General features: G+C 46.1%; 1 protein-coding gene and 1 pseudogene across 1 annotated transcript in view; one reads left to right on the top strand and one right to left on the bottom strand.

Moving 5' to 3' along the window:
- Window positions 1–513: 513 nt before the first annotated feature.
- LOC131910512 (small ribosomal subunit protein uS12m-like) lies at window positions 514–935 on the bottom strand (annotated as a pseudogene).
- A 5319-nt stretch (window positions 936–6254) lies between these two features.
- Sfmbt2 (Scm like with four mbt domains 2) overlaps window positions 6255–19904 on the top strand; it is a 184561-nt gene continuing 170911 nt past the window's right edge. Inside the window, exon 1 of the mRNA XM_059263508.1 lies at window positions 6255–6402. The gene's annotated coding sequence lies outside the window, so the exon portion shown is untranslated. The remainder of the gene's footprint in view (window positions 6403–19904) is intronic.

Genomic DNA, 19904 nt, shown 5'->3' with positions numbered 1-19904 from the left:
CACATAGGAAGGACTGTTCTAGAGTCAGAAGCCATATCCCTGACCTATGTGTGTGTGTGTGTGTGTGTGTGTGTGTGTGTGTGTGTGTGTGTGTGTGTCCCCAATACCTTTAACCATTAATATGTTGTGTTAAAAATGCTAGTGGCCACTGAAAATACCATTTCCCTAATTAAAAAAAAAATCACACCATCTTTCAGGTACAGTGATAGTAAATTAAAACTCAGATTGTGTAACAAGGAATATATGTTTACCCTATTTTTTTTTGACACCACAACCTGAAAATGTGTTTATTACAACTGCCATCCCAGCATAGGAGGTCCCATTTGTGGACACTGAACATGGAAGCCACAAAAGTGGGCAGAGGAGTGCTTCCTCCCAATTCATCTCCAGAACTCTTGCAGATTAATAGCAGTCTTGATGAGTCCCAGTGAGAGTTGAGCCCAAGACTAGCTGTCCCTGGAACAGGAAGAACTGGTTTCCAGGGACCCAGTGCCTGACCACTGTGAATTATGGTCACTTCTTTTGCACGTGGCCACAGTCATACTTGCCCCTCACAACTTTGAGTTTAACCCCAGGCAGGTCTTGGGTGCAGCTGCTCTCCATGAGGACCACGTGGTGCTCCTGCCAGGTGTGGCCCTCCCGGGGATGAAGCAGACAGCTTTCTTTGCCTGTGCTGAGGAGCACTTGGCAGCTCTTGTGTTCCGCAGAGGTGGCCTCCTTTGGCTTTCTGATAAATGTGCATAACACCACACCCTTCTGCTGTGGCCTGCCCTCTGTGGGACACAGACGCTTAGAGGGTTCCTTCGGGCAGGAGGCCTAAGCAATGTATCTGGTTCAAGGTGGCCATGGAACCTGTGGCCCAGAGTTGGGGGACCTAGGACCAGGCCAAGACTAAGGTACTTGGTGAGACCATGGAGAAGGTCGGGCCAGGACATCTGGCGGTCTGGTGAGTCCCTCACCAGCCTAGCAGGGTCGTAGACCTACACTATTTCTTAAAACCGTTTAGAAGAAATGTTATACATGATATTGACTAGTAGTTATTAAATGCTATCATATATAAAAATATGCCTAGACAAGTGTCTGGAGCTAGGGATATGGCTCAGTTGGTGCTTGCCTAAGCTCAAAAGGCTCTAGGTTTGATCCCTAGAATCCCATTAAAAACAAATGTGGCAGGGCGGTGGTGGCGCATGCCTTCAATCCCAGCACTCGGGAGGCAGAGGCAGGCGGATCTCTGTGAGTCGAGGCCAGCCTGGGCTACAGGGTGAGTTCCAAGTAAAGGCGCAAAGCTACACAGAGAAACCCTGTCTCTAAAAACCAAAAAAACAAAACAAAACAAAACAAAACAAAAACAAAAAAAAAACCCAAAAAACAAACAAACAAAAAACCAACCAACCAACAAACAAACAAACAAAAAACCCCACAAATGTGGTGTGTGGTGTTGCTTTCGAGAACTCACCATCCTCTAGTGTATAAGTGAGTTTAAGGTTAGCCTGGGCTATATGAAATCCTGTTCCAAAGCAAAACAAAACTCCCTTTCTTTCTCTTATCACTCAGCACATAGAGAAATACAAAGGGCCAGAAGCAGAAAGCCAGCTTCTACTCTACAACTCGGTCCAGTTAATGGCACTGGCCATATAATCTACATTTCCGGATTCCAGCTCTCAAAATGGCTGGACATGAGGCTTCAGGACAGGGAACAAGCTGCCTGAGAGAAAACATCATGAGATGTAATGTGTGTATCATTGTCCACTTAGATACGTTACTGTGTGCCCAGGTGTTCAAGCCAATAGCTATGAAAGTTTTCAGGGATATTTGTCAGGAGGATTTTCCTCAGGGGAGAAAGAAGCCATTAGTCTAAACTGGCACTCTACAAGCAAGGTGTTAGCTCTTTCAAAAAATGCCCCATGAGTCTATAGGCACAATGCACTTTTAAAATACTTTGTGTATGCTCTTAATTTTTTTTATTCTTGCTGAAGGAACCCAAAATGTCTTGAAATTATACAAGTAGCCACAACAATAATGAGTCTCTGAATTTTCTAGAAATACATGAGAGGTGATTATATTTTTATGGACATCACTAAAATGTACGCATTAATAATTCTTTAGCCATGTGAGCATGCCTTCTTTTTCCAGGTGTCTTTTGAAATCACCTTCATGACTGACATGTTCACCTCAGTCCTGAACATTGCTAGAGGCAAGGCAAAACCCACATAGTAACGGTAATAATGGAACAAAAGTTCAGGAAGGAAGAATTACGATCCAAAGAATATCTTCCCAGGGCGATCAGGTGAAGAGGACCCTACAGATGGGTCTACTTGATTTTTCTTTCCTCTTTGTGGCCCCCACAGTTTATGCTTTGCCCTATATGGAATTGGTAGAGATAGTGTTAGGATATTACAGAAAGCAATTTGTGGCATTGGGGTAAAGCGAATCACTAGATAATCTTTGGAATCTTAAAAGGCTTTATGGAACATCTAACCTCATGTCTTTAGTTTACTCACTGGGAAAAAATGCAGCAGAAAGGGAGGCCACTGGGTTCCCAGAGGTCACACAGATAATTAATGATAAAGCGCAGGCCAAGGTCATTCGATTCTTGGTACTTTGACCAAGTACTTTAATGCTGGTAAGGGATAAAGAAAGAAGGTGAAAAAAGAGAGAGAGAGAGAGAATTTAGACTTGGTGACTTAGGAGGGAACGGAAAATGCTCTCTTATGTGGTCTGAGAGAAAAGATGTTTTAGGGTAAAGGTTCCAGAAAGAGAAGATTGCACACATTCGTCAAATATTGGTTTTGGCTGTTAGCTCTCCTGCCTTTTGTAAGCTTCTATGTCCTGTATCTTTTAAAGAATATTCACATACAAAGAGTTTCTGGAAAGGCTATTTCCTTTTCTCCTTTGAAAGAAGTGATGATGTAAACAATGGATGTGGCTGAGCAAAGAAGCAACATTTACTTACTTACTTACTTAATTATTATTTATTTTAAGAATGCGACAAGATTTAAACCACTGTATTCCTTTAATAGAAACACACTTTTCCAACTCTGCAAGTTCTCATGATGCAATTGTTAGGGATGTACAGATGATGAAGGAGAAACTTTTCTCCTCTGAACTTCCAAATTCTTCCTAATGTCATCAGAGAACTGGAAGAGCACACACATATTTTACAGTTAACAAAAGTAATGTAAGTATTTTAACACAGTGATGAAATCCATGGCTTAGCCAGAATTTAGGAGTACAATAGTATCCATAGTCGCTGCTCTCAAAGACTTATCTGAGAGGAGATTTTCAGTGTTAATAATGCAGAGACAAATCTTGTATTAATCATGAGACTTACATGACTTTCTCTGAGCTGGAGTGCAATTTGTCTTTACTTTGAAAAAAACAGTCTCTGTTCTCACTACTTTATTTTTGGCAAAGGTTACTGTTTTTATTGATTTGGGGTGGATCCCACATTTGGAGTCCCACATTCCTAAAGGGTCTGGTTGTGAAATAAAAATGGAAATTGGAAGATATGGGAGTGGGATGAGGGGTTCGCTTTAATTGCCTGAGGGAATCTGTTAACCACTTTTCATTTGTCTCCATGGTGTCCTTGGATAAAAGGGAATAGTGGGAGGTGGTTTTAAAAAAAGAAAGAAAGAAAAGGCAAGGGACATTAAGAAAAGTCACATGCAAAGAATGAATCAAAAGTAAAGGAAACTGAACTTTGAGACAGTTCGCTGTAGATATCATTGAAGTTCTTTGTGTAAACAATCCAGCCATTGTGTGCTGTGGTAGCGCAATGTTTTTATTTCTTAACCACGACAGGTAGATAAGTAAGTAAATAAATAAATGGAACTCCGAGCCATTTATTCTAGATCCATGGGCAAAATTGCATAATGTGGGTCTGAATATCAACCATCTAAAGAGATTGCTCAATTGCCTTGGAGAATCGGGTAAGAAAATCAGATGTATGTTTTCAAATTTTGATGGAATAACGTTCTATGGGGAATCATGACTTAAAACCAGTAAACAGACCCGAAACTGCGTACCGGTGGGTTACAACTCAAGTTTCTTGGCTGGTAGACTGGTAAAATTCGATTTCCTTCCAAACAAGAGCTGCCCGGAAGTCCTGTGGCGATCTGGGAGCTAGCTGGGCGGTCTGGGACGCACAAAGGAGTCCTGCTGCCTAGGGCGCCTAGCGCAGCTACAGTCTGAGGCTTTTGGGGAGTTGGGAGTGTGAGCTCCAGGTCATTCCGGTTCAAGAGCGCTTTGCGCTTGGGGGATGGACAAGACCGTGACCACTGTCGTCAGGACAGAAGCGCAGGTTGGGATTTGTGCGCTTTAAGTCTCCAAAGATGACTCTGAATCTTGTTCCCACCCCTCTCTGAAGGCTCTACTGTGTGTTGAATGAAAGAAAAGAGGGGACTTGAGGTTTTGAGACCCAGAGCTAGCATTGGAATCCTCGGATTCACCTGGAACCACCTTCGGGTGCGGAAAGGGGCAGTTGCGGGTGCGGGTGGGATGGGTAATGTTCAGGGGTCTGATACTGTTGTTTTGAGGACTCTCTGCCGTCAGTGACTTTAAGGGGCATGAGCTCAAAACTACGGTTTGGTGTTCCTAAAAGTTGGACACCGGTAAGCTTCAGGAGTGGCAAACTCGGGCTGGGGATTCAAGTGTGCACCTCAGAGAGTACTGACAATCGAATGCCTGGGAGCTTTTGGGTCTTAGGTGGCTCATGTACTAAATGGAGGTGTAAAGGCAAATGAGGCGCTTTAGAGCTCCTAACGAGTTCTTCAAAAATGTTAAGGAAATAGGATCTTCCTAGACTAGCAGTGCTCAGTCTCTCCTAACTTCCACCACCCTGCCTGAATCTCTAACCTTCGGCCACGTTTTTTGCGGAGGTCCATCTGTGCTGTGGCAAGAGCCATTTCTGGGTATATCCCTTCCTGGTTCTTCCAGATGAGCTAAAGCCTCATAGTTGGTGATTTCTTCTGCTTAAGGTTAGCTCCTGGCCCCTTCACTCTATTGGATATCCCTAGCCCTCACCACTCCTTAGGGAACCACACACGAGGATATATATATATATATCTCGCTGGGATGTTAGGATCGCGGAGGGTGACAAAAATCCCAGAATGTAGTCGTTTTTCAGCGAGTGGTGCAGAGAGAGATGGGCAACGGGAGACTGGGGGGATGGGGAACTTTTATCCAGGGTTTCAAAGGCAAAGACCTTGAGCAAGTGTGTCGCTTCTCTCCTAGTCGATGTAACCGGCTCTACACTCGCACTTCCCCACTGCTTCCTAGCTTCACAAGCCGCGGATCTTGTCTATCTGAGCGTCGCCAGCTTTTCCGCACTGGGAACATTTCGTTTGTGTTCTGTCCAGCCGTTGCGCCTAAGGCCGGGGAAGCTCTTCAGTCCTCCCACCACGTCTGTGACAAAGCGCGCGGGCTGACCCCGCAACCCAGGCTGCGTTGATCTTCTTCCGCACTCTTCGTTTTTCTCGATCTGGCCCAGGAATTCTTATTCCTACCCTATGGGAACCCATCCTGGCCACGAGAAGCCTGGCGAGCTTTGTCACACGCACCCCACTAGATCACAGCTGGTAGATCTCCCCGACAGTCCAAACTTAATTTCCAGCTTCTCAGGCGTGGTGAGAGCCCTTGGAAAAACCTCTCCCAGGTCCCTCGGCCCTCCCCCAAGGGCAGGAGACTTGAGAATTTTAGTAAAAAAAAAACAAAAACAAAAACCCCACAATTAAAGACCAGGGCGGGGAGGACCAGGCGGGACAATCGATTTTGTTTTGGGGTTCCCATCCTCCCCACTTAGGAAGCTCTTGGGCAGATATAGCACAAGTTTGTATACTGGGTCGACCAGGGGATTGCAAACCCAGAAAGCAAACAGCCGCGGAGGAATTGCGGAGTTAGTCCAGTTGTCGGTGCAAATGGGTGTTCGGGAACGCTTGCGGTGTGAACTTTCTACTCATCACTTATGGAGGGAGTTTGAAGGAAAGGAGGGAAGGGAGCGGCCCCAGGGGGGCCGCGTGGCGTGGACGGTGCCTGCCTGGGGAGGTCTCTGTGTATGCCGGAGCGTGGGGGTAGGAGGATTTTGCTTTGTGGGCGGAAGGAGTCTACCACGAACAGCAGGCTAATTGGCTTGAGACATTTTGCAAGCGCTGGAAAAGGTCGTTGAAGGAGTTCGCTGTACAGAGAGAAAGAGAAATCTTAAAAAAGAGTGCCGGGCATGCGCATAGAGAGGATGCCATATTGGAATGAGGCTGTAGTGGGAGCTGGAGGACCCGAGCGGGCGCGCTAGGGAGGCGGCGGGTAGAGAGCGAGTGAGCTAGGAGGGCGGGTGAGCACGACCAGCGCCCACTCCCGTCGCACCCCGGGGCCGGCCTCCACTATCCGGGGCAGGACGAACTTCATCAGGTAAGACGCCTTCCCAGCCACTGTTCCCTCGCCTAACCCGGCCCGCAAGCAGATCTCTGGCCCGCAGGTTGAGTGCGCCGAAAGGCGTCTTTTTTTTCCAGTTTAGTTGGAGGGGGGAAAAAAAAAGAAGAAGAAAAAGAAGAAGGAGAAAGAAAGAAAGAAAAAGGAAGCCCGAACCAAGCTAGGGGTGGAGGTGGGGGAGGCGGGGGGTTGGGGAGGAAGGAGGAGAAAAACCGAAGAGCAGGGGCTGGAGAGGAAATGAGCAGCACTTGAGCGAAGCCTCTAACTCCTCTCTGCGCTCTGGGTTGTCATTTTTTTTTTCTTTCCCCACCCCCTTCCCTCTGGCTCCCGGCTCTGAAAAGCCAGGCCTTGCGGGAGTCTGTCCGGAGTTGCAAAGTGACCTCGTCCTCCTCCGGGTGCAGCCCGTTCTCTCCCGCCGCCCACCTTCCTTGCTTGTGCACTCGTTTTAGCGACGCAGCCGCCTCTGCCACCTACCCCGCGTTCCCGCGTCTCCTCGGCTCTGGGATCTCCCTCTTTTGGTGTGTATTTGGAGGTTTTGGGGACTGGGGAGAGGAAGGTGGTGATGGTGGTGGAATTGGAGATCAGCAGGGGTCGGGTGGGGGCTGTTTCCAAAATCGCGCAGACATTTGGAATCGCCGGATTGGAAACATTTGCCTTGTGCAGCGGAACTGAAATTGTCAATAGTAGTTTCGGAGCGAGCTCTAGCAAGGGCGATCTTTTTGTTCATTTTTTGTCACCCTTTAAAGTAACATCCCGTCACTTGGGGCTTTCTTGTGTACACTCATCCCGTCTCTTTTCAGAATTACTAACCTGATCGAGCTCTGGATTTTATTTATTTATTTTTATGTGCGTGTGTGTCTTGCTGAAATCCTCTTTTTTAAAAAAAAGCTACCGTAGGAACTGCTGGATGTATGTTTTGATTTCTGACCTGGAGCGGTTGAAGGGGGATTAGGTTGGTAAAGGGAGAACACTGGGTGTGGAAAGTGGTTGGTTCGTAGTGGCCGGACACATGTCCCCAGCCCAGTCCATACTTGTGTTTTCTTGGAAGCGCTACAGCAGCGGGGAAGGAGTCTTTAGACACCGTACCAGTTCCAATATGGCGGGCTAAGGTGGCTTTTAAAAACTGAAAATAAAGGTTTTGAGGTGGGAAAAAACCCAACTGAAGTGGCCACGCCTTAGTTTCGACTCCTTTTGGTTACTCCAGGAGCTTCTTTAGCGAATTAAGTAGGAAAAAAGAGGGGGGAGCGAGCTATTCCAGTTTTTTTTCCCGTGGTTCATTTGTATCTAGTCCAGAGCTAGAGGGTCCAGGGTGGAGGGGTGCCTTGGGCCGGGATGAGGGCATCCAAGCGCAACTGCCTCGTGTGTGTGTGTGTGTGCCTGTGGAAGCGTGTACAAGCCTGTATGTGCAGTCGCTAGGGTGCGTGTTAAAGAGGCCCCCCTCCCCCACGTCAATGTATGTGTGTGCGTGCGTGTGTGTGTGTGTGTGTGTGTGTGTGTGTGTGTGTGTCTCGGAACCAGATTCTGCCACGTTCTGACGTGACAAACTGCTGAGGCGAGGCGCAAAATCCACGAGGGCAGAGGGAATGGTTAATTTCGCTCCTTTAGGGGTCGTGCTTTCTTTTTCCCTCAGTGTTGTTGGATCCTGCGTGGACTAGGCGGAGCGAGGAGGTGCTTATTAAAAAGACTAACTGTCCAGGGTACTCGGTGCAATAGGGAAGGCTGCATGCAGTCAATGGGATTTTGTGTCCGGGGAGATGAGGTTTGTGCCGAATTTAGTGATAGACTCTGGCTTTCCTGCACTCCTCACAAAGGTGAGAGGTTGGGGACCCCGGGCGAGGCTCACGGAGGATGAGGAAGCACGGACCTCCCAGCAGCAAAAGGCATACAAGGTCAACCTGAAGAGTGGCCAGGTCACTTTCGGTTTTCCCGTTCTGGGGAAGGTGAGGGATGGGGAGTGAATTTTAGGAAAAAATTGTCTCTTGCTCAGTTTAGCAACCCACCGGACTGCTGCGGGAGGGGAGCCCTCCATGGGTAGGCGCTCGGGGCTAGGCTGGAGTCATGGGGTGTGAATGGGAATTCGAGTGCTGGAGAAAGGTCTGCATCCGGGGTCTGGATGCGTCTGGAAAGGTCTAGAAGTGGAGTTTGGAGATAAAGATTGGAGCAACTCTGGGGTTCTTAGGAAAACCAGTAAACCTGGACCTGGAAAAAAGCCACTCAGAATGCATGATTGTAGTCGCCTAGCTTGGAACAGGGGTCCCCGACAGGGGTCGCCCGTGTCCACGGCGCAGCAAAGGAGTAGGGTGTGCGCCGCGGGTCCAGTAGGAAAGACCCTGGGAGGAGAGTGGGCGTGAGCCACGTGCCAGTCGCTCGCGATCTCTGGTGAGGGTTGGTCCGGGAGGACATTCTTCCGCCAACGAATGTGAAAGCGCAAGGCCAAGATCGAGGAGGCATTTTAAAAGGATTGGATTAAAAACAGGACTGGCCAGGTCTGTAGTCACTGCAACAACGTGGTCACCTGGCCGTTGCCGGGACCCAGAGGGTGATTTTATTGGGTCTCAGACTCGGCTCAGTCGGTGGTGGGGATTGGGGGGGAAGCGGTGTCTAGTCCGCTCCAGGGTGTCAGGGGGGTGGGAGATGGGCATTAGAGACTCCACCGCAGGTTATTTCGTCCCACTTGAGCGATTGTTGACAGGCACGGGACAGGAAGCATTTCATCTTCCCAAGTGGAGCGCGCGGCGCGTCCCCAGCACTCCCAGCCTGCGCGTCCTCGGGTGGGGTGGGGGCATCCGTGGGCTCAGTTGAGGTGAGGATAAGCACAAAATGGTTCTGTGTTTGCAAACTGCAATTTCAACCAGGGTTCCCTCCCCTCTTCCTCCCGACGTTGCTGCTGCTGAGGGCACAACTCATCCTAAGGCTTCGAAATCCACAATTTTGCACCGGGTCGGGCCATGGAAGTGAGTATCCAGTTAATTCCAAAGAATACTCCACAGGATTGTCGCAGGGCCCAAGTGTTCCTTTCTCATGGGGAGCGGCGGGAAGTGGGCGCGCGCGGGGGGGGGGGGGGAGGGGGAGACTGAGGTGGTGTAAGCCACCAGCGCTGCACAGCGGGGATTTGGGGCACTCCAGTGGCTGACGTGTGGGGACCTTTGCGCATAAAAATCCTAGGGAAATCCCCGGGGCCCTGTGAGAGAGGCGGCGGGCGGGTGCTCCTTGATGTCAGTGCGGCATCCAGGAGTACCCCGGACAATGCCGGGAAACCTGGTTCCTGAGACACTTCCCAAACTTTTCAGTTTTACTTTTGGAATTTCAGGGATATTGGCGATTAGAGGATTTAGGTGGGATTCCGGGAAAGGCTAGGGACGTTTGTGCACCTGTGGCTCCATTCCAGGACTCCTAATCCAGTCCGGTTAGCTCTATTTTGCCCCACGTGCCTGGCTACCGCGGGTTTGGAGCACCCAGCCTACAGATGCTGACTGCGAAGGGAAGGTCTTAGCCCCCGGTGGGAAGGAAGCTACTTTGGACCAGGGCTCACTGCCCTTGTAAATCATTGTCAGTGCCGCCTACTCTCACCTCTCCATCCTGTACCATAGTCCAAGGATTCGGCTTAACTACACCAAATGAATGAATGCAGGCTCCATCAGGTTTGAGGAAAGGGCTACCTTCCTTTCTGGGGAGATGGTGGTTGAGTTGTTTGGTAACTGGAATAAGGCGTTTTAAAGGAATTGTTGGCCAAGCTGTCTTTGAGACAAACTTCTGCGACTTTCTCCCTACTGAGCACTGAATTTGCACTCCCTGGGACCCTCCAAACCGCAAAGAAATGCCTTTTAGATCTTTGTCTTTGCTCTTTCCTGGGACCTTCAATGGGTCCCAGAAAAAATGTGTGCATACCCTAATAAGTCATTTGTGCCATAGCAAAGTTCTGCTGCTAGCAAGACTCATTCCTAGGCTAGTGTCAGACCCAGTGTGTAAGGATGGGCATCTGGGCCATCTTCATCTTATGAAAAACAGCACCAACGACTCATCGCTCTCTAAACACTAGCCTAGATCTGCTTCTGTGACAAATTGAATGTTTCCCATCTCCAGTTAGGGTACAGAGACCATGAACCTCACACGGTCAGTTTGCCTGAGATATTACAGACTACATTTTAAAAAATGATGGCCCTTTGTAGATATAAATAATTGGTTCCACGATTCCTGAAACAAAACCACAAAACAAAACAAGACCCCCCCTTTTTTTTTTATCAAAAGCTTTGCTGTGTGTGTTCATCAAATCTCTTTTCTGCCCACTCTAGCTGAGGTGACATTTAACCTTTTTTTTTTTTTTTTTTTGGTCCTCATGTCAATAATGCCCCCAAAGAACTGTGGGAAGAAACAGGAAGTGTTAGCGACATTGCTCTGAGCTGAACATGAGATTTGGTTTACTTAATATAGCATGCTCTTGAACGTAAGTCCGTACAGCAAAACCCCAAAGCTCTACTGTGGGATTTAAATGCCCTCCAGTTTGGTATAGTCAGTTTGGATAACACTTTCTCTCTTTGTAGTTCAGGATTTGGAACTTTTGTGTCTATGTAACAGTGTAGGTCTCAAAAAGAAATTTACCTTGTCAGGAAGTAGAAGCTCGTAAATCTTTTGTACCAAAATGATACTGAGGTTTGTATTTCAAAATACGTTTTTATGCCCCATTCCCAATTCATATCCATATTGCTTCAATAGCAGCTTGCTGTCTCTCATCCACAATTGAAAGAAAACAGGGAAATTAAGTGCATTAAGTTTGATAACCCAGGAATGGCTGCCTAGTTTGTATAGAAGGAAAATTGTTCATAGGAAGAGAGAGGGGAAATTTAGGAGGCATGGCCTTTAGTTTCGGAGATGGTTCTGTTGAGCTGTGTGAGTATTGTTATCATACCAAATCTGAGTCTTCTTGTCTACAAGAGGGCATTGGACTGGAGTTTCCCTCTGTGATGTCCCTGTTACCATGAGGGACCAGAAATAAAGAGACAAAGACTACGATGCTGTCTGTCTACACCAACATGCTCAAGGGATGCTTTGAGCTTCCTGTCCCCAAAGTGTAGTAAAACACCACTGGCCTTAGGGGTGACAGTTGTGTGACCTAAGGTCCGAGAGCAGCTGTTGAGTTGTGGGTCACCGTGCAGAAGTGAGTGCTGTACTGTTCAGTGATGTAAGGGCCACATGAGGCCTTGTCTTCATTTCTGCTCTGGAAAGTAATGCGCATACTGGGTTTTGTGAGCTTTCTTTGAATGCGAGTCATGAAGAAATGCCTGATTTGATTTGCGTCTACTTATCCCTAGATCTAAAAGGGGCCTTTCCAGAAAGCACTGTGTACACCACTACCCAGACTTGGTGGGTGTTGTTTAGTGTGTCTTGGCTAATGGCTGTAGTGTGTCTTGATGACGGAGGCATACTGGTAGCCGGTGAAAGTGTTCACTGTCCACTGGGAGACTTAAAACTTTCTATCTTCCGTCTTTGGGTTTGGCTGCTGGGCAGTCCATCCTCTGTAAGACAGGGGCAGTTCTTATCCTTTTGTTGCTTTTTATGATTTATTTTTATTTTGTGTGTACGGGTGTTTTACCTGCATGGATATCTGTGCACCATGTGCATGCAGTCCGTGGAGGTCAGAAGGGGTTGGATCCTCTGAAAGTGGAGCTAGAGCTGATTGTTAGTCACCACGTGGGTGATGGGAATAGAAGCCCAGTCCTCTACAAGAGTGTCAAGCGCTCTCTTAGTTGAGGAACCATCTTTTCAGCCCCTAGGCAGTTCTTAAAAATAATTTCTTACTAAAGTAAATGCTAACTGTGTTACATCAGTGTAAAGATAGTTAATATGTAGGTTTGTGTGTTGTAAATAGACACTCTGGATAGAACTTTGAACGTAACAGGGAATATTCATATTGCCAGTTCAACTTTTTTTTTTCTGAAAAGATGCTACCCTCGCTCTGACCACCTTGTTGTCCAAAAGCAATGAGTTAAAAGTGATAATATGCCACTACATGTTGATAGTTCTCTGTTAGGCAAGGTGTGAACCCTGTGTTAAATTCCATTGCTGTGACAAATAGCTGACTGAAGGAAGGAAAGGAAAGTGTATTTCAGCTCCCTCCCTCCTTCCCTCCCCCCTCTTCTCTCCCTCCCTCCCTCCCTCCCTCCCTTCCTCCTTCCCTCTCTCCATCCCTCCATCTTTATTTGGTTTTGGCCCAACCTTTCCTTTAGTGTCCCGTATTTGTTCAACACACACCCAGTGGTCTTGTTGGGGGAGGGGAAGGAGAGGCTCTCACAGAGTCTGGTGAATCATCAGAAAGGGAGAGGATGGTCATGGTTATCAGTGCGCTCTCTGTGCTGCTCAGGTGCACAGGCAACCTCCCTTTACTTAAGACAGGCACATTTTTATTCTGGGAGTTTGTTAAACTTTGATGTATATGCAAATTTGTGTCTTAAACACACAAAAGTTCCCAGACTTGTGTGAATTCCCAGCCAAATGGTGGAGCTCTGTAGGCCTGCTCTCTGGCCATAGTTTTCAAGAGGCTGCCCCCAAGGTTAGTTCTTAGTTTTAATGTTCTGGTTGCCAGTATGAATCGATGCTTTGGTGTATGTGTTGATGTGGTCTGTGTGTGTTGTATATGATATATGTGTATGTTTGTGTGGATAGGTGCACACATGTCCATGTCTGTGCAAATGCATGTGGAGGCCAGTGGTTGACTTGGGGTGTTTTCCTCAGTTGCTCTCCACCTTATTTTTTGAGACAGGGTGTCTCACTGAACCTGGAACACATTGATTGATTGATTCAGTTAGAAGACTGACCACCAAGCTCCAGGCATCTGCCTCTTCCCACCGCCATAGTGCTGGGACTGCAGCCCAGTGCTGCCCCCAACCGGCTTGTATATGTGCTGGGGTTCTGAACCTGTGTCCACTTCCTGGCCTGGCAGGCACTTCCTTGGCCAGGAAATGGTTCCTTATGCATTGTGAGCTTGGTTGATGTCATCTGTCAAGCAGTGCTGCTGAGCATCTGTTTGGCTTGACGTTCTCGATTCATAAACACCACCCCAAACACTGGACTCTGGTTATTAGACAGTCTCTATGCAGTACAGCTCAGAGAAAGTTCTCTTGTAAGTTTCTCCACTTTCTGAGTTCTCCTCACTGAGTCGCCACTGTCTAGCTTACCGTAATTGATCTACACATAGATGCACTTTGTGACCACTTGGGAGGATGCTGTAATTTATTCTTTTTAACATTAGCAGAACATGAGACATCTTATATTTGGGGTTTGTTCAGTGTGTCAGAACCAAGAAGACCATGTCTGTGCAGATTCTAAAACTTAGTTTCTTCTTGGGCCAGGCTTGGTGGTGCACATCTTTAATCCCAAGACTCAGGAGGTGGAGATGGATGGATATCTGTGAATTTGGGCCAGCCTGGTTTACCTATTAAGACATTGTCTCAGAAAAAAAGAAAAAAGAGCTTTAAGCAAGCTTCTTGAGAGATAGAGAAACAGCTGCTGGCAGCAAGAGCACAATGGAAAGAAGTTGGCCCTCCCCTCCCCTCCCCTCCCCTCCCCTCCCCTCCCCTCCCCTCCCCTCCCCTCCCCTCCCCTCCCCTCCCCTCCTCTCTCCTCTAACTTTTTTTTACTTGACTCTAGGACCAAGTTCAATCCTTTATGACTCGGATGCACATTCCTGGTACAGGAAGCCCTAATTTGGTACTCTGATGCCAAACCCTCTTGTATTGTTTGAATTTTCTAATCCAAAAATCTGAAATGCAAAGTGCTCTGAAATTTAAATGGAAAACTGATGGGGCACTGCACATGGAAAAGTCAACACCATGAAGTTCTATTTCAGGTATATAGTGTTAGCAACGCTGTCTAATAGCTGGGTATGGAGGAACCTGCCTGTGACCCCAGCACTGGGAGACATAGGCATGACATACATTGTGAGTTCAAGGCCAGTCTTGGCTGAATACACAGACAGTTTCTAAAACAACAACAAAATCCCCTGATATTAACTAATTCAGGTTGTGTGTAAAAGGTGTTTATGTAGGAAACATAAATTTCATATCTAGACTTGGCTCTCTATCATGTCGTATTATGCATTTGTATACTCCAAACTCTGAGAGAGAAAAAAAAATCTGAAATCCAAAACACTTTTTGTCCTGAGCATTTTAGATAATGGATTCTCAACTTGTGTGGTATTTAACTGGATAGTTCACAATCTTATCTTCCTTTATAGTGAATAAATAACTTGTAACTAACTAGTTGATAAATGAATGTACTTTCAAGTGGAAGTGCACTAATCTGAACATTGAAAAATTTTCCTTCTCATAGAAGGCTGTTATATTTTCAATCCTGTTGCCATGATAAAATTCCCTGACAAAGAGCAGCCTAGGGGAGAAAGGGGTTTATTTGGAGTTTTAAATTCCAGGTTATAGTCCACCATTTAAGGGAAGTCAAGGCAGGAACTTCAAACAGATAGTCACAGTTGTCCACAGTCAAGAGCAGAAAGAAATGAATCTGCTTGTTTTCATGTACTTGGGTGAATGTCCCCACTCATATACCATTCGGGACTCCCTTGCCTAGGAAATGGTGCTGCCCACAGTGAGCTGAATCTTTCCATATCAATTAATTTAGTTAATGTATTTCCCTGTAGACATGCCTATAGACCAGCCCAACGTAGACAATCCTTCACTGAGCCTATCTTCGAAGGTGATTGATTCTGGGTTGTGTCAAGTTCATAAATAAAGCTAACCATCACAGACACTTACTTTTAAATTTTAATTATTTTTGCTTGTGGTATATATGTATATGTGTTCATGTGCGTGCATGTGTGTGTGTGTGTGTGTGTGTGTGCGCGCGCGCGCGCGTGTGTGTGTGTGTGTGTGCGCGTGTGTGCGTGTGTGCGTGTGTGTGTGTGTGTGTGTGTGTGTGTGTGTGTGTGTGGTCTGTGTGAATGTGTGAATGTGTGAATGTGTGCATGTGGAAGGTATAGGTTGATACTTGACGTTTTCCTCACTGAGCCTAGATTCTGATTCTGCTAGACTGGCTGGCCACCCAGTACTGGGAGTGTAGGCATGTATTGCTTCATCTGGCTTTGTTTTATGTGGATGCTGGGACTCGAACTCAGGTCCTTATGCTTTCACAGCAAGCGCCTTATCAACTGAGTCATTTCTCTAGCTGAGGAGGCTCATTCTGCACAGGCCCCTCTGTGAGCAGCTGATTCTGCTCACTGTATAGTCCCTGTAGCAGACATTGTTTGAGGACCAAGGTAAGGAGGCCCATTAGAAACAAAAAGTTGCTTTGGGAGGTGGTGGCTGCTTCCAGCTCTGGTATTTCCTCCTGGAGTGCCTATTATTTCCAACATATCTTATATCCTAGTATTGGGGTAGGCATCTGATTGCAAAGAAATTAGCATTTCTTATGCTGGGGCAGCAATTTGTGTCAGATTTCAATCTATTTAGAGCGAAAACCAATGAAGTCTGGTTGAAAAATGGAGAGTAAATTGCTGTCCTAATCAAGGTAAGTCAGACTCTGTGCTGATGGTAGATGGCATCATTCCACGGACCTTCTGCCCCAAACAATCAGGCCATCTCATTTGACGCAGGGAGGAGGCAGGGCTTGTCTGTTCTTAGGAAGGCTGAGAGTTGGAGAGCGAAAGCCGGAAGCGATGTACTTAGTCAGGCATTATTAGCAGAATGAGCCGGGTGACAAGGTGACTATAAATAAAAGGGATGGTGGTAGCACTTGGCACTTAACACGCTTTGCCTCTTCAAAGCCATTTGCGGAGCGTTCTCTTAGGCTCCTGTGATTCCCGGCTGTGTGCACTTGGTTTCTTAAGAAGAAGTTAGGATTTCTCAGAGATCACATTTTGGTTCCAAACTTGGTTGTGCTTTCTTGAGATTCCTTCGAGATTTTCCTCTTTGACTGGAATCTTCTAAAGGTCTCAGGTCGGTGTCCTGAGCTCATTATGAAATTCCTAGTGTGGAGTGACGAAGCTGTGATTCAGACATACAGGACTTCACAAGACTTTAGTGTAAATCTTTGCATTTTATTTTACTTTTTTCCCCCCCTGAGTTGGGGAATGAAATAAGCAACTGCATGGTAAGCACAAATCAAATGAGCTTTTGGAGAATGAAGTATGTGGAAGTTAGTGGAAGAGCCAGAGAAGAAGCTGAGAAAGCGCTCTTGGTGGTAGATTAGGAGAGCAAGGATTAATTAAAAAAATAAAAGGAGAAATGGCCAGCCTTTGAATGAATGAATAGTAGAGTGAAAGAGAAAATGAAGGTGAGGAAATTAGCAATAATTCCATAAAGTGTCCCAGAACTGAAGAAATCAACAGAAGTCAGTGAGCGACCCCAAACCCTCAAATAGATTGCCTAGACACAGTGTTGTGACATTTCTAAGCATCAAAAGACCCGGAAGATTTCAGATGACATCAAAGCTCTGGTGGGTGGAGGCTGGCAGGCGGTGGAGGGATGCCCTCCTTTTGAGGATAGATGTCTTTCCAATTGAAGATTAAAATTTCTTTATATTATGTTTTTATTCATTTTGTGTCTGTGCAGGTGTGTGTGTGTGTGTGTGTGTGTGTGTGTGTGTGTGTGTGTGCCACAGTGTATCTGTAGAGGTCTGGGTTCCTGGGAGTGAACTCCAGACATTAGACTTGGTGGCCGTTGCTTTTATCTTGCTAACCGCCAACTTAAGATATCTTTATCCACCTAAACTATAGGTTAAAATACGAGAGCACATTAAACATCTTCAGCCAGACAAGGCCTGGCGACTTCTCCACTCAGTCTTTTCTTAGGGAGCTACTTGGAGTGTGCTCCAACAACAACAGGGAGAAACCCAGAGAAGACATCGGCAGATCCTGAAAAAGGGCGATGAAGTGTAATCTCTAGACATCATCTACGTCCAGTTAGGGAAGCTCCAGTGTAGATTGGAGCAGACAGAGGTACCAGTGGACACTGCCACAAATGGAAATTAGTACTATTTCCATACTTAATTTATTCTTTTACTTTGTACATGTGTATATGTATGTATATGTGTGTGCACACGTGGAGGACACAGGTCAACATTAAGTGTCTTCCTCCATTACCCTCAACTTTGTGTCTTGAGGCAGGGTCTCATGAACCTACAGAGAGCTCACTGATGGGCTAGACTGCCTGTGCAGTGAGCTCCAGGGATCTACCTGCCTCTTCCCTTAGCTCCTCACCAAGTGCTGGGTTACGAATGCCTGCCACCAAGCTTGCCTGCCTTCCTTCCTTCCTTCCTTCCTTCCTTCCTTCCTTCCTTCCTTCCTTCCTTCCTTCCCTTCCCTTCCCTTCCCTCCTTTCCTCCTTCCTTCTCTTTCTTTCTTTCTTTCTTTCTTTCTTTCTTTCTTTCTTTCTTTCTTTCTTTCTTTCTTTCTTTCTTTCTTTTCCCTCCCCCCTCTCTCCCTCCCTCCCTCCCTCCTTCCTTCCCTCCTTCCTCTTTCCCTCCTTCTTTCTCTCTCCCTTCCTCCCTCCCTCCCTTCCCCACCCCTCTCTCTTTCTTTCTTTTGAAACGTATGTGCTAGGGATCCGAACTTGGGTTCTCATGCTTTCCTGGTTGGCCCTTTGTAGATGGAGCCACATATCTCCCTGGCCCCTATATTCTTTATTATGGAGAGGAGCTGTAGTTGCAATTTTGCTGGCTTCTTTATGTTCTTCAGAGTTAGCTCAGGCAATGGGTGATTTCTGTTCTGCTTTCTTGTGGAATTGAAATGTCTGGATGAGCACATCAATGCGTACTGTAATTCTTTTTAAACCAGAGATAGCATTTGCAATGCGAATAGTCTTTTCAGCAAAAACTTTTCCTACTTGATAATAAGCATAAAAACATTACCCTATTCATTATACAACCATTTTTCCTGCTCTCAAAGAATTGTTACAGCATGATAAAATGCTCTCTATGTAATGTTAGATGAAAATTGGGTTAGATTCTGAATTTTTTATGAACTCACAAAAATGTGCACCAAGAAACCATCTTGAGAAGTTAGAAACACATGCAAATGATTTTCTTAGGTGTTAGGGTTAGAAGTGATTTTCGTTTACTGTTTTTATTTAATTTTATTTTCCTGGATTTCTGTCAAGACTGCATTCACAATTTATGAGGAAAGAAACTGTAAACATTGTTGAAAACCTGAAAACGTGACATGCCATTTGCCCAAAGTAACATTTTTCAGTCATGTGAGAGGGCATAAAGAAAGGCTGGTGGGGCTGGGATGGTTGCTCACTGAGGAAGGCCTTGCTGTATGAGCATGAGCTCCTGAACACGACCCCAGCACCCACATGAAAAAGTAAGCTGTGCTTATAATCCTGTCTAGGAGGAGGTGGAGCCAGGCAGGTCCCTGGTGCTTACTGACTGAATCTGTGGACACCCGCGACATCTGCCTTCTGCGTTTGGCTTCCATGTACACTCACTTCCACATCCTTGTACACACACGTGCACACATACCCATGCAGAGAGAAAGGCTCGGAGTGATGTGAGGTTTAATTTTCCAGCTCATCCTGGAAATTTTCTTTGTTGCCAGTATCGTTCCCTTTGAGTTCTATTTAGAATGATCCATTTGGTACATTTACATCAGTGTCTGACTTACAGATTATCCTTCTGTGGTGTCTTGTGAGATAGAAATGGATACAGAGTTGAATCACTGTGGAGTCACTCACTTTACCAACACCTCCCCCCGTTCGATAGGTGTCAGAGAAGCACCGATATCTGATTTATTAAGCAGGTACATTCATGCCTCCCCACCTTTTTCAGAAAAGCTATGTGTCTGACAATATTTTTCAGGGGGGATTTTTTTTTAAATTTACAAATAAACAAGAAAAGTAATTGCAGTTTTAGAATAACATAAAGAGGTTGGTTTCTAAGATTGCTTCTCTTTTGACATTGTCTGCCATCAAAGCCAGCACACTTGGTAATGGTCTAGTATTAGAGGAAGCTTGTCACATGTTACTAGTAGAGGGAAATGGGATTGTTTGTAGTTTCCCAGGCTTTGAAATCCCTAGTTCTCTTTTAACAAGCTTGACATTATTAAATTAAATGAATACTTTTTTTTTTTTTAAGAGAGCCAAGAATTGGCGGTGGTTTAGGATATGTCTCAGTCCCAAGTGTGGCTTCCCAGTGCTGGGGTGTCTAGTATGCAACTGTTGGACTCCTGTGGATATTTAAGGGGTGTGTGTGCATACACACACCCTGTTTTTTTGTTTGTTTCTTTATTTAGATGAGAGCTTTTTTATTATACAGAGTATGATTCACCATTAAACTGGAGTGTATTCTCTGCCTTGGAGTTGGACTTTGGTTCTCTATGCTCAAGACTGCTCAGTTGCTGTTGCTATTGGTGTGTGTTCTTCCAGGATCAAGGTGTACACGCTCATTTAAAATCTTGTTTTTGATTCTTTGTCTGGCAGTTCTTTTTCCGGATTCTTTGTTTTGTAGAAGTGCATCTGCAACGGACCCAGCATCCTAAA

Source organism: Peromyscus eremicus, chromosome 5, assembly GCF_949786415.1.
Source record: "Peromyscus eremicus chromosome 5, PerEre_H2_v1, whole genome shotgun sequence".
NCBI classification, from domain to species: Eukaryota; Metazoa; Chordata; class Mammalia; order Rodentia; family Cricetidae; genus Peromyscus; species Peromyscus eremicus.
This window is presented reverse-complemented; position numbering and strand designations above follow the sequence as displayed.